This window comes from Pipra filicauda, unplaced genomic scaffold (genome assembly GCF_003945595.2).
Source record: "Pipra filicauda isolate LSUMZ 115617 unplaced genomic scaffold, ASM394559v2 scaffold102_size2360937_pilon, whole genome shotgun sequence".
Lineage (NCBI taxonomy): Eukaryota > Metazoa > Chordata > Aves > Passeriformes > Pipridae > Pipra > Pipra filicauda.
In genome coordinates this window covers 2,095,382-2,110,189 of record NW_024103463.1, presented here as the reverse complement: position 1 = coordinate 2,110,189, position 14,808 = coordinate 2,095,382, and the positions used below count along the sequence as shown (strand labels likewise).

Genomic DNA, 14,808 nt, shown 5'->3' with positions numbered 1-14,808 from the left:
ACTGTAACTGTATTAAGGCCAGCGGGGCTGTGGCTTTCTGCAAAGATCCCTGGCCTTTCTCATCTCTCTCTCTTCCAGCTCTGCAGTTTCCACTATGAGAGCTTCCTGCTGGAAAAGCAACACCCTTTTCTAGTGGTTGTGTGCAAACCTTCCATCTGAAGGCAGGAACATCATGGAGAAAAACTCCTGTACCTCAAACAGTCTAGAGAGGGATACAGAATAAATCTTGTTACAAACACAGAACTATACAATTACTTCATAAACAAACACAGCAAATGCCTTCAAAAAAATAATAAACAAAGCAGTGTGATCTTAACTAGCCCAGCCCAGTAGAAAAGACAAGTTACAGTGGCAAACCTACAGGCAGGCTCCCAACGTTCTTCACACAGAAACCATCTCAGCATAATCATTGATAATAATAAAAGCACAGCAGAATGTATGTCAGCCATGGAAATCTTCTTACACCAGCCATTCTCTGTTGAAGTGCATGAATACAGTGCTGGAGAACAAAACTATCTGAAAACAGACATGTATTTTGCTTTCAGACACGAGACAGGCTGGCACACATGCCAGATGCTCAGCATAATAATCTCTTGTGACCCCATGTTGGTTCTTAAGCAACAGTTCTAAGGGGTTTTGTTGTTTGCCTGGTTTTTGGTGTTTGGCTGGTTTTTTGTTTTGTTTTGGTTGGGGTTTTTTTGTTTGTTTGTTTGGTTGGGTTTTTTTAATGGCTGCAGCATTCTGCAGAATTTTTTTTTTTCTTACTTATACCCCTAATCCAGAAGCAAGCAAACAACAGCGACCAGAATGAGGTACTGCAAGTTGAGGTCGTTTCCTGCTGCTATTCAAAGCTCTTTAGCTGCAAACTCTTTCTTCTCTCTGACCTAACTCCTCCAAGGGCCCGGGGCCAAACCCTGGGCAAAGCTGGATTACTTAGAGCAGACCTGCTTGTTACCACCCAGCCAAAAAGCAGCAGACCAAGTGGAATAAAATGGCACACGAAGGACAAAAAAAAATGCCCACCCCTATATGTTCCTTGGCCATTCTTTAATTCCAAAGGATCCAGGCAGGGTCTGCTGCTGCAGCACCAAGCTGCAACCATTTCAGCACTGCTGCTGCCACTGTTGCCAGAAGCCTCCTGCGTGCAGCAAAGGCAGGCAGGGAGTGTGGAGTTGAGAGTTTCCATCTGCTTTCCAAGGAGGACACCAGAGGATGGTGCTAGAGTCTCTTCATTGTGCTCATTCCTTTGTAGTGTTAATTATTTCCACCTCTTTCTATCCACGAGGGAAGTACAACTGACATATCTTTGTGCAGTTGCAGTTATTTTCCCCTCTTTCTGTGCTTCTACAACAGGGGCATTTGCTAACAGCTTCGTTGACCTCAATCTGCACATCTTTATCACTCCCTGGAAGAAAAAAATGCCCATAAATCTGCTCACTTTTATTTTCCTTGCTTTACTATGTGTTTATCAGTGTTATCTGTCATTCATGTGGTTTTGGGATTCGCTGCTTCCACACTCCATGCAGACAATCTTGACTGTAAACACATGAATGTCATTAATCCTCATGTTTTGTGGCCAAAAGTGAACAGCAGTAGCTTTGGAGGGAGCCCGAATACAGTGCATTTCAAGGCAACATCTATGTCACCTTTAAAGAAGGCAGATTATTTCCCTGCCCCTCCATCTCCCCTCTAACATCAGCACACCAGTAAATGAAAATAATTCATCCCTAGCCACAATGCACGTGGCTTTTAACTACCAGGTACAGAGACATTCACATGTTTACCTGCCCTACCTGAGGCACCTCTCAGCAATTCTCTTTTTAACCGCTGGAAATAAATAACATGAAGTAAATTGCATTGCCCTTGCAATGCAATTCTGTTGAGATTTTCTACAACTTCAAAAATAGTGGCAAAAGGAAAATATACAGGCCTCATGAAAGAAAAACAATCTCTTACAGGGTTCACTCTGAAAGCATGTGTTCCTCAGAAATAAAACAGCTTTTGTGTTACTCAGAAAACAAGGCAGCAAGTTCTCACATGAACTAAATAGGATTGCCTTTCTAATAATGTCAGTGCTGGCACAGACATGATCTGCAAATAATAGTTTTTGTGTTTCTTTTTTTATACTAGACTGTAAAAAATTATCTTGGATATTTGTGAACATATTTAAAGGTCCATATAAGTATTTCCCAAATGCATATTTGTCCATCAGTAAACCACTTTGGCTAAGATATACACACTCCTTTACAATAAAGACATTCTTTGATAATTTTCATTTAAAACTTCCTCACCTCCAAGATACTACCTTCATAAACTACCCATTTATTTTTAAGCAATCTGCATAAAGACAGCAGTAGGATATCATGCTGAAGCTCAATTTTCAATACAAAAAGGTATAAAGCTGTAATAAATTCCACCAGTCACAGTTCAACTCCCTTTTGTGGGAGGAATCATACTGAGACAAATCAAAATGTTCCATGGCCTCTCTAAATTGCTTTTGAACAATGTCCTTGTCCTTTATTTATATCAGACCCAATTTCCATTGAGACTATCCCAGTAGTATATCATCAGTCAGTAAACCTGTCAGGTCCCTTGGAGCCCCTTAGCAACTGCTTTTGTCAATCCAACCCCTCCTTGGAAACTCTTGTTGTGTAAAATCAAAATCACCTTTATGCTCGGTGGCGATTGATACACTGGGAGTGGCTGAATGCCAGTGTGGGAAAACAATCTTCTTCCCAGTCCTCCCAGTGTCGCTGGGAAGCAAAACCATCAATCTCCTTTTCCAGACACCCGTGAAGGTGAAATTCTACCTCCTGCCACGTGTGTCCCCATGCACTGCCAGGCAGAGCTGCCTCCTCTTGAAGGCAGCTTGAAAAGGGAGTTCTGAATGATAAACCACAAAGACCCCCATTTGCTTGTATTTGAAATCCAGCAAAATCCTTCCTCTGCTCCTTGAGGGACCAAGATGCCAGGGCCAAATTCGCAACGTGGAAAAACTACTGTTGATCTGTTCAAGTCACTGACCTTTCCCAGGTACACACACTTGTCTCACTTTCCTGCTGTTTTCTTCAGGAATATTAATTCTTATTCTGCTGCCTATTGGAACACTATTGTATTCAATCCAGCAACCATCTCATACGCCAGAGTTCTTGTGGGTTTGGGGAGGGGGCAGCAGCTGCATTTCTTCTCACCCCTGCACTCCCAAAATTTAGTCAGCTACAAGGTGTTAGTTGTTACTTTATAATCACTCCATTCCTACGGCTTTCAGTGCAGTGAGCAAGGTAGATTTACAGAATGTGGTACACTAGACCTCAGCAATCAGCAGCAGTTTTCAGGTCCAGTGGAGTTCAACCAAGAGAAGTCACCTCAGAGATGACAAGAAAGGTGATACGTTTGGTAACCGAGATGGTTTTCCATAGAATGGCAGCACCACATTCCCTGTCTTTCACATGTCTTAGTTAACTAGCCCCTCAAACTTTACTTTTTTCAGAAAAAGATATCATACTATAAACAGAGTCCCTGCCTTTACCGAAGTTAGCACCTTTTTGATATTGAAAATTCCCTGGTGCAATGCAATCTGCTCACAGACATCAACACCATAAAACACCACGGGCTGCTCTGTGTAGTTATAGACATTTCTGTTTGTGCCCGTACTTAAAAGCTGAGTATTCTTTAAAATGGTGATATACCAGGACAGTACCAGATAGTCCAAGGACAAACAAGTGACAATCTGTAACTGTGCCAGTGCTACATGTTCGTTCAGAAAGATGTTACCACCTTGCCAAGGTGACAAACCATTTCCAGCTGGGTGCACAGCACAGGCCAAACAAAAAAGGCTACAGCTGACACTCCATTCCAGTCTGGTCTCTTTTCTCCTAACTGCAGCACTTCCTAATCCAAGCAATCATCTTAAACATTGTCAAGTGACAGCAGGAGCATAACTGACAGTAGGAAAAGATGAGAGCTGTAGAGTATGGGTCTGTATCTGTGCGTGTACAAACACAAATACCTCGTGTGGTGGGTGTGTGTTTATGCACACACATGCACTTGCAAAGCTGACAGGCTGATCCCTGGACACCTGGAAGAAGGTCCTGGTCTTCCTGGGCACAAGAGCTGCACAGAAAAGGACCACAGGGCATGTGAGGCACTGCTCCAAACAGTGCAGCCACAAGGCTTGGCCAAACTGGAGCATGATGGACACCACTAGAGTCAGGTTCCACTGAAGAAGGACTCTTCCTAACACCAAAGCAATGTCTGATGTCCAAGTTTACTAATTAGTTCACTCACTAAATTCAACATATATTTTGTTTCTACCAAGAGTAAGGATTTCACCCACGAATTGTTACAGAAACCAAGAAAACATTAAAGTGTTACCAAAAAAATGAAAAAATAATGGCTTTAATGAAACATATCAAAGTGCAGTGCCACTAGTCCCTTACTATTTTTAAGTGCTCTAAAATGTAGCTGTCTGTACATTACAAAGCAGATGTCTTGGTTATAAACCAAGATATCTCAATACAAAAAAAAAAAACCAGAAGAACTCCAGAGAAGCTGATCCTATACAATCAAGTGTTTTGGATTGGCAATAAAACCAGGTACTCTGCTGGGACATGGTTGGATCTAAACCCAAAAATAGCAGTCAAGAATAAATTCAATGACTCTCTGAGCACCATATTTGAGATGACCCATACTGATGAACAAAGTCACAAAAACCTGTGAATAATGCCCAGAGGGCACAGTAGCCCAGCATCTCTAAATATGTCCTCTCAGACACATTTCTGACAAATAATACCTCAGATACATTTTGGGTTACCAATCTCTCCCTCAAGATAAGGATCTTATTAGAGCTGACACAGAAAACCTGACTAATTCAAAGTTTCGATGCTTTTAAGGCAGATTCAGAAAACAGCCAGAGATTAAAATGGTGTGAGATAGGTGTGAAACAATATACATAATTTCCAAAAGCCTTGTAAGGTCAATAATTACACAGTCATTCTCTAACAAGTGGTCAATTGCCAGAAATCCTGCTGAAAGCAAGTGAGAGTTTCTGGCATCACCTTTCCCAGGGGGATAACATTACAAGGACAGTTTTAATTTGCATTACCTCATCTTGCACAATCATCCTGAGCAACAGTGGACCCAACTGCCTTCCACCACATGGAGCTTTTCTGGTTTATGCTGGTGAGGATCCGGGATATAGGTGCAATAACTAGAGTATCTTTGTCATTCTAAGACCCAGAAACTTAGACTGCAGAATTATAGCCAAACCATCCTGCTTCATTCATTTTTATGAAAGAATCCCAATCTTGCCAAAAAAAACCAACAAAACAAAACCAGAAGCAAGTGTGGTCGTGCTCCCACAGAATTCCTCCAAATTAAAAAGTGCATATTGTACTTTCCTCCAGCTTGGTGAAATGGCCAACACTGCCCTCATCCTCCTGGCTGTCAGTGACTGTGATATTTCTTAATCACGGTATTTTGCACAGCTATGCCACCGATTAGATTCGTCCTTGACAAGCTGGAACAAAAAGGAACTTTTCAGCAGCACCCCAAAAAGAGCAGTGGGGCACTGTGACACTGTGCAAGTGTCCAGGTTACAAGCCACGATAAGAAACATTATACAGGTGGAAGTTCACCTTCCTAAGGCCTTCTGTTGCCACTTCTAACTCAGGGCAGGCACCCCTCGTGCCTCGGTTCCAATACTTCATTAACTCTGATTTAACACGGCAGTGAGGACACTGTCAGCTCAACAAGGAAAGGCTCTGAACCCGACAATACTCTCAAGGAGTTCTGACCCTTCTCCCCCTCACACACAAAGGCCAACTTTTTTCAAATTGCCAAAATCTCTCTGGATCAGGTCCACCTGATAACCTCCTCTCACTTGCTAAGGTGGATGGAACACACAGCACAAAGCACAAGATTTCTAAGGAATTCAAGCAATCTTGCAATCAATATGCAGCACAGATCTCTGCACTACAGCAGTTACATTATCTTGTGTGGCACATGCACTGTTCCCATGGCAACCAGCATCCTTCATCCAACTCCATTATTATGGCTGTTTGAGGCTTTCAGAATCTCTGGTGTCCAAGCCATTGCTCAGAGCTACTTTGTGCTAATAAGCCTTGAGAAAAGATACAAGAAGAAAAGAAGAAAATGCAGCAAACTCTGTTTTGATAATCTATAAGCGACATGGAAAGCAAGAAGTGGCAGGGGAAATACAATTCAATCAGCTGAGGGGAAGCAACTCTTATATAACCACCTTCATTAAGTGAGACAAACGTAGTGCAAATTCTCTCCAGTCTCTTAATTCCAGAAAAATTAGCAGTCTGCTTAGTAAGTTTGTTGATGAAGAACAGCTTTGCAATAGGGATGAGGAAACAAAATCTTACCGTACATCTATTGTAATATTAATGTCTCCACAATTGATACCACAGAGATCTTTGTTTTCATAAAGGACTGAGTTTGTAAATATCAGCAGCAGAGTTCAAGAAAATAATTTCATTTTGACCTTTTTATGAAGTCTGATATTGAAGTTTTAAGGGGCTATTTTCAAAATCTATAATCTTTACAGTATAATCTATGTTTGGTTTATATAAATTGTCCCTAGATACCTTAAGAAAGCTGTCTCTATCAATAACACCACTTTTTTCTTTTTTCTTTTTCTTTTTGTTTTTTTTTCCTGGCATTTAAGCATTTCCACATCAAAGCATTATAGCAACCTCATTATGCTTTGCACAGCTTAATACAAAGTTTCTCTTAGTCACCAACGAGGGAATTTCAGGCAGAAAATAAGTAAGCTGATTTATTAAAGTGACCCTTGACAAATCACCCCTAAGTTGCTGGCTAGGGGTTTTATCCCTGGGAAATACACGTGGGTCAGTAGGAACAGAAATACTTTGAAGTTGGAGGGTTTGAATGCTCTTAAAAAGAAATGTTAAAATAAACAAAGAAGGCACTACACTAGAAAATGTCCTTACAATTGACAAAGGAGACTGAGAGGCTGCTGAATCCAGCTGATCTTTGTTTCAGTTCTTTAACTGTGCTCAGCACCTGTTGGGAAAGAACAGGAATTCTTTAAGTGTCTTGGACCCCATCTATCAGCTGTGTTGGCCACATCCAGTGTCGAGTCAGCTGGATTCCTTGCTGTTGAAGGTAAGCAAGGTCAAAAGCAAGGTCAGTGATTAGTAGAGACCCACCAGGGAGATGAATGGAAGCAGCTGGGCCCCTCTCACAACCCCCCAGCCATGCTCAGAGCTGCCAGGCAGCAGCAAAGCCCAGTTTCCCGTGGTTTCCACGAGCGGTGCAATAGCAGGTCTCACAAAGCACCCTGAAGCAGGAGCCCTTCTCCCTTCCACTGCTGCCACACTCCAGCCCCAAAGCAAACCCTGCATCCCAAACTGGAGCCCAGGAGGGCTCCTGGCAGACCCTGCTCTTTCGGGCTGGAGAGCTGACATTACACTTGAAGTACGATTTTTCAAGCATAAGGCGTAAATATTTTGATATTAGGCTCTGCAGAAAATCGGATTAAAACACCCCAAACTTTCTCCTGTTGGTACAGGAACGTGTTAAGCATTGAGGAGAAGCAAGTGAGAGATGACTTGTTTGCAGCTGCTGTCACGTGGTGCAGTTCACAACCTGAGAGCCTCCCGACCTGCTCGTGTCCTCACCCCACAGTTCCTGTGCCCAGCAGGTGTGACCCTCTGCTCTACCCACTGCAGGCCCAACATCACCCCCACCAGGCTGATCCTGCCTGTCCAAAACAGGGAAGAAAGCCACCATTACTATCCCAGAATGCAACTTCCATAACATTTCAGTGTCTTCCCATTGGAGGCTGCTATTCAGCTCTGGGACAGATTTTGAATTCTGCTCGTGTTTGACAGCCGGTGAAATCAATGGAATTAAGTTCAAGTCATTTGTACCACTTAAGCCCACAAAGAAGATTAACATATTTAATCATATAGGTTCCTGCTATTAAATAGTTTGCAAGAGGAAAAGGCATGGAATTTTCCATCTGCGCCTTCCCTTTGGAACCTGCCCAACAAGCACGCACAACTCTACTTTTCCTGCTCGTTGAGACGGGGAAAACTCTGTTTTCACAGAGAGGAAATGGAGAGATGACCCAGGAGTGCTTAAACTGCTCTTCCTTTTCGTGTGCTTCAGCTCAGGGATGGCTGTTTCCTTCCAGTTCAAGTGCAGCTTCTGCGTCATCCTCCTGTACGTGACCAGCAAGGGACGCTAAAATGGGACTGTGAGGTGAAGCAAAGCAGCACACACAGCTGAGGAAGATGACATTGTGTTACCCTGAAGCCCATCTGCTAAGCTAGAGAGGATCTATCACACATGAGCAGTAAGATCCTTGAGGAGTGATAATTTTTTTTTCAGAAATGTTAAAGGCTTGTTCAAATAATCCCAGTTAATTTTAATTTCGGAAGGTTAGATAGTCCTCAGAATTTTCTCTAATTGCACATTCCTCAGAATAGACTCCTCTGGTTGCTCTGTAATCAAATCATAATTAAAGCATCTGTGTCATTTTATCTATCTCTTCCTGCTATTTGTAGCATTTACAGAAGGCAACAAAGATGCAGCATGCAAAAATTTCAGCACCAAGGCTCATATAATCAGGGCAATAATAGGGATTTGTGCTAGTGTGACTGTCTGAGTGTCTCCTTAGGCTTTCATTAGCCTTTAAAAACAATTGAGGAAGAGAAGAATACTAAACAGTGCCCCCCTTGTTATGGCCACAACTGGAGGCCATGTTTTATTCCTGTGATACTTGTTTTTAAAACAGCTGCCTCGTTTCATCTCGGCTTCTCTGAGAAAAGAGTCATGTGGGGAAACACTTGTAGCCTGAAATTAAGGGAGTTGTTAAATTGCAACATCACCTTGAGAGAGGAAAGTATTTTCTCTTTGAGCACCGTGTCGGTTGTCAGACCAAGTCCCCACGACGTTTCAGCCAGGAAAAAGATCCCAAACAAAAGCAACCCCCAGTCAAACTGATTCCCTGAGCTGTGTCACAGAACCCCCAGAGGAACTAATCCCGGGGTTCAGAGGGGATTGGTGATGGTTTGCTCCCTCTACCTTCAAATGAGAATTATAAGTCGCATGTTCCAGAAGAAAACTGTTTGCACGAACTCTGCAAACTTTTCCCCTCCAACACCCACCCCTGTGAAGGGATGAAAACACTCAAACAAGCTTCTCTGGGGAGAGACTTTGCATCTGGAGCTCGGTTTAATCTATTTTACTTCAGAAAGAGGGGGAGGTGGGAAATCATAATTCCTTGCACAAGGGGAGTTCAACATCAGACTGGGAGAATTTCCTTACAAATTTCTAGTTTGTGTTGAAAGGAATACATTGACTGGTAACTGATAGCATCTGTTTTTCAAAAGAAAATTTTGTGATGTGTTTATTCCCCACTGACATGACTTTTTCTTCCTTTGTTCTATATTAGATTTTACTCTCGTTACACAATTTTACAACTGGTAGAAAGAGCACTGACTTTTCACTGTATGTTTTCCATTACACATTAAAATAATTGTTATTTTACACAGAAAAGATTCAATTTTTCAATAAACATTTCTCTAAGACAGAGCTTCAGACTAAAATCATCACTAAGTTTGCTCTCAACATATCACATTTTTAAAAATATGAAGATCAAAACTGGAATAAAATCAAAGTTTTCCAGCTCAATAAATCAATGTATTCATGGTTTTAAAATAACTTCTATTCTTGAACAATGAACTCTCTCAGAAATTATTGTGATTTTGGAATAATCGATATATTCTGTGACTCTGTGACCGCAAATATCTTTAAATAGAAGCCTTATCATATCTAATAGATAATGTTAGCTACCACATCTGGATTGACTTTATTCCTTTTAGGGGTTTTGTTGCTGGGTTTTTTGGGGGTGTTTTTTGCAGCTTGTTTTTTTTTCTGTGTTAGTGTTTTGGGTTTTTCCCCTAAGCAGACAACGGTGGCACATCGGAATTGCTACAGATAAGTCAAGCACGGGACTTGTGAGGCACCAAAGCGATTACTCAAAGCACTGCATCAATCACAGCTGAAGGCAGAGGATTTGTACCTGTTACACCTCCTGGGTTCCCTGCACCCACAGGGCCCTTTTGCACCAGAGCTGTCATTAACCGAACAAAGCAGAACTGCCGTTGAAACAGTGGCATTTTCTTGCACATCGGAGTAGCGACACCGAGCTATCGGAATGTTAATGACACGGTTTGGGTCCTTTTCCTTGGGGAAAAGCCAAAGCATGACCTCCCAGGCTGATGCTGTTCCAGCTGACTGAGGCAGCGTTTAGTCCGGGCTTTGCAGATTACATCAGCCCTGCTGAGGACGTGGGCAGCGTCTTCTGGGCTCACGAGCTGCACGTTGGCCACATCTTGAACAATTAAAATGCATTTGTGCAAAAAATTTAAAAACAAACAAACCAACCAACCACCAAACCAAACAATTAAACAAACCCGGAGGGTTCCTTGTAGAGGAACATTTTGTTGTTCATAGCATGCCGTGAGACTTTCCTTCTTCAAGTGCCTTCGTACAAAAATACACTTTTGTTATTTTCCTTCCTAGTGTATAAGGGACAAATCCTGTCTGTGTTCTGTGTTCAGGTTTTTTTTCCATCAGTAAAGAAGATCCAGATGTAGATGCATTTACTTATCACACTACCTTTCAATCTGACGGAACAAAGCACATTTCGAACATCCAGCTGCCAGTCTTGCCCCTATAAAAGGCTCACAAAAGTGGCCTGCAAAAGTTTCAGGTTTTATAGGTATTATTTTCCCCTTAAAAATCTACGTTAAAAAAAAAAAAAATCCAATAATCCACTTGGTAGTTCGTTCTATTCTCTCACAGAGCTTAGGACAGAAGCAGAAGTTGGGGCTGAAACGCTGGCTGTCCTCACACTGCCAGTCACAGGACATGCTTCTGGAAGCAGGGGAACAAAATGTCTCAGTTGCTGGAAGTTCTGAAGCATTTCGACTGTGGTTTATTTAAGCCAGATACCAGACAATTCACCCGTGATCTGAGCACAGTTTAGTCTTGCGGTAGATAAGAAAAATCTAACGATTGCACCTGCTATTGCTGTCCTTGCCTCGTCCATTGTTTTACTGAGCCTCTGCAACGACAGACCTTGGGTGTTAAGTGAGCTCTGTCACGACTTGGAACGTTCACCGTCTTTATTTGGCCACGTCTCCGCTGTCTTCGCCTGTTCAAAGGTCAGAACTGCAGCATCAACCTTCCTCTACAAGCATTCGGGAAGGCTCTGAGGTGCACTGCTTTCTGCACTTTATGTAACCAAATGTGTCACCGCGTTTAGAGCACAACCATGCAAATGTCACAGATGACCATCTAACACGCAGTGGAAAGGCACAGATATATCCTCAAGTCCAAATTCATTTCTCATCTCCAATGTTCAAGGCAATCATGAGTTAGAAGAAATCACAGCAAGTAGAAAAATCCTAAGATAACTTGAAAAGAAATTGTCACCAAGGATTCTCTTCAGAGATAATATTTTTTTTCCAAATCACTTGTTCCGTAGTTGAGTCATCCCAGAAAGAACCTAAAGCTTGTGGAAATTTGTCACTGCATATAGGACGATGAGTGCAGAAGTCTTACGGATTATCTAGAAATTTCCTTTTTGCAGCTGGAGCTTGGCTTGCACTTAAGCGGTGAATAGATTCGAATACACAAAAACATCTTCTCCCACCACCTCCCTACTTGTTCCCACTCCTCGTGTTCAATTACTACTGTGTTATACTTAATAGTGCCATCAACGCTGCAGTGCTTCAGCAATAATAGAAGCACCACCTCGGCAATCAGTTTCTTCAGTAAACACATTAACCACTCGTCCATGCTAACAAATCATTGTTTACTTTTGAGATATGTTTTAGCAACCTACAATACTCATGAATCGAGTGAGATCGGTTTATGCAGCCTCTGAATGTTATGAGACAGACTCAGCTTTTAACTTTACCAAACAAAACTACATGTTCAACAAAGCGCACGTTAAAATTGCTTCATTTCTCCCTTTTCCACAGGCATACGGAACAGTAAGATTTACACACCTAAAATACACACAGCCCTGTCTGGGATATTTCAAACTCACTGGGTATGAAGAAATTCCCAACAGCAAAACGATTTATCAGGGAAACAACAACCTAGAATTCAAGTAGACTCATGCTCATAAAATAAAAGTAAACTGTAAAAACTAGCAGTCCATGCTGATCATCATCAAATGACAACACTTGTACCTTTAACCTCAGAAGAAACCAAAGCCATCAATTCTATAAACTCTAAATATTTAAAACTCTCTTACATGGACTTCCCTACAATGGCAGTGCTGCTATTAAAATACTTCAAGCTTATCAATTGTTAAATTATGTTACCTAATTAGAAAAATAATTCTGAGCTGTCTTCAGTATCATTCAATACCACTCTTAACATGGCATCAACGTGGCAATTTCTGACGGATTTCATCCATTTACCATTAGAGACGAAATTTATTTTGGCAACTGAAACAGCCTATGTTTTCTCTGTGCCCCCTGCCCTGCCTGAAGCAGATACACGACACATTAAGTGAGTTGATTCTCAACGGTGTTGAAGTGTCTTTGAAATTCAAGTCACTTTCGCACCTGCACAGGAATTTAATAACTCCAAGCTTTAAATCACTGCTCTCCATATCCGGAACTCCACATTTAAAACATAAACTGCCAAGTTCCTCAGGTTTTGAAAAGACCAGGAGCAGCCACTGTCCCTTTAATGTTCCACCTCGTCTCCAAAAGGAATGTCTTTTTACTAGAGCTCAGTGTGATTCACTGGAATTTGCCAGGCAGGTCAGGAAATCCCCTGAAGCAGAGAAAGAATATTAAAGAGATGGGACATGTATATCAAATCTTATTACTGTTCTCTTATGAGAATCAATCAAGTGAAAGGATGTGATGATGTCATTATGACATCATTGACTTTGGGATTAGAAATTCATAGCTACTTAGCAACCAAAGCTGTCCAATACAGAAGTAAGAGATTCAGTGGAAGATGTTATCATCTGACCCACTTACTGCAAAATAAATATTTGTCAGTTCTTGCTCAAGACTTTATAAGAGATACAATAACTTAAGGACATCTATGTTTTAAGAGCAGAATATTAGAAATAAAACCTCTCTGAACCTTTTCTATTAATATCCATCTTTTTACCTCATAACAGCTAAGGTAGGTTTCATCACAGTCGTCTTCTTTCTCACTTTCCCACAGATCTAAGCCCTAAAAATGCATAAAGAAAAACCTTGTGCTAAACAGACTTTATTATTTTAAGAACTACAAGCTCAATCAGAAACTCAAACCTCGTATAGTCAAGGGAGACTAACATAATTGGCATAAAAATGCAAGCTTAGAAAGCATGCTTATTTCATTAAAGTAAGCTGGAAATATCCAGTTGATGAGCTCCGGTATCTGTCAGAAATTCCAGCCAAAACAAAAAAGAAAGAGCTTTGTGCATGAAAAAAGAATTGGTCACGCTACTTCTGTGGCTATTTCTGGGACCTGAAAGGGTTTGATGCCCGGAATCTATGCCTGACCTGATTTTCTTTAAAGTTCACTCGTCTCTGTTGAAAATACAGTTTAAACGAGTCCTAAAGCAACCGAGCAAAGCCCGCAGACGAACTGAAATTATAACTAAACCTTTAAATCCATTCCCAACAAGCCAGAAACAGAGCATCGGGCTGACACTTCGTGTTTCCACATCCGCGCTCTGCTAGGGACAAACCGAGAGCACGGGGACGCATTTAATATCAAACGAAAGAAAATAAAACACTCCACCTTCTGGAAATAACTTTTATTAATAAGGTGAGGCCGTTCCAGGTTGGAATGGGGCGGGGGCCCCGCGCTCCCGGGAGCGCCCGCAGACCCCGCAGACCCCCGCCGGTCCCGCTCCGCCGCACCGACAGCGCTGTGGGAAGGCGCACACGGACCGGGGAAGGCTCCGCAGACCCCAAATAGAGCTGCCCGTGCCCGTGGCCGCCGTGTCACCACCAGCCCGACGCTCCCGCACCGCCGCCAGCGCGGCGGCAACAGGCGGCCGCTTCCCGGGCCATTCCCGGGGGGATTCACCCCCGCCGCCCCCGGCCCCTCCGCGCTCCGCTCGGCTCCCCGCAGGGGCTCCGCCGCCCTCCGAGAGGATGCCGCCTCAGCCTCCATCGCCCGGGGCGGCTGCGGCCCCCGCCAGCATCCCGGCAGCATCTCAGCATGCCGGCAGCATCTCAGCATCCCGGCAGCATCTCAGCATCCCGGCGGGAAGGGCGCGGGGCACCGCGATGTCCCCCCCGCGGGGCAGGGGAGCGCCGCCCGCCCCTCTCGGGGCTGAAGTTCGCGTTCGAAGGCGCACACCTACCTGCCGCCGCGGCGGAGGAAAAGGAGAAGGAAGAGGAGCTGGAGGTGCCGCTGTCGCCGCCGCCCGTCCCGAGCCGCCGGTGCTGCCCTCCCCGAGCGATATTAATGTTCATTTAAAGCTCGGCGCCCGCCGCTCCGCCGCGCCCTCCCCGCACGGCAGCGCCCGAGCGGGCTGGGGGCCGGGCCCGCACCGCCCCTGCCCGCCTCCTGCCCGCCCCTCGGGAGCCGCGGGTCCCCCCGGGCACGGCTGAGCCCCCTGGGGCCGGCTGAGCCCCCTCGGGGCCGGAGCAGGCTGAGACCCCTCATCTCAGTGTGAAACGACGCCTCCTGACCCAATTCACTCCTTTCCACCCGCGGAGACTCGAGGGTCGTGCCGGGCAGATCCCATCCGGGGGCTGGTTCCCCTCAACTGGT

At 43.7% G+C, this 14,808-nt stretch overlaps 1 protein-coding gene across 2 annotated transcripts in view; it reads right to left on the bottom strand.

Moving 5' to 3' along the window:
• The window catches only part of SLC6A1 (solute carrier family 6 member 1), a 59,929-nt gene extending 45,353 nt beyond the window's left edge, over positions 1–14,576 (bottom strand). The window contains exons 1-2 of one of the 2 annotated variants that reach the window (XM_027738872.2): positions 14,396–14,576; positions 6,978–7,050 (exon numbers count right to left, since the gene is read on the bottom strand). The gene's annotated coding sequence lies outside the window, so the exon portion shown is untranslated. The remainder of the gene's footprint in view (positions 1–6,977; positions 7,051–14,395) is intronic. The other variant, XM_027738796.2, reaches the window with a different exon arrangement.
• Between the last annotated feature and the right edge of the window lie 232 nt (positions 14,577–14,808).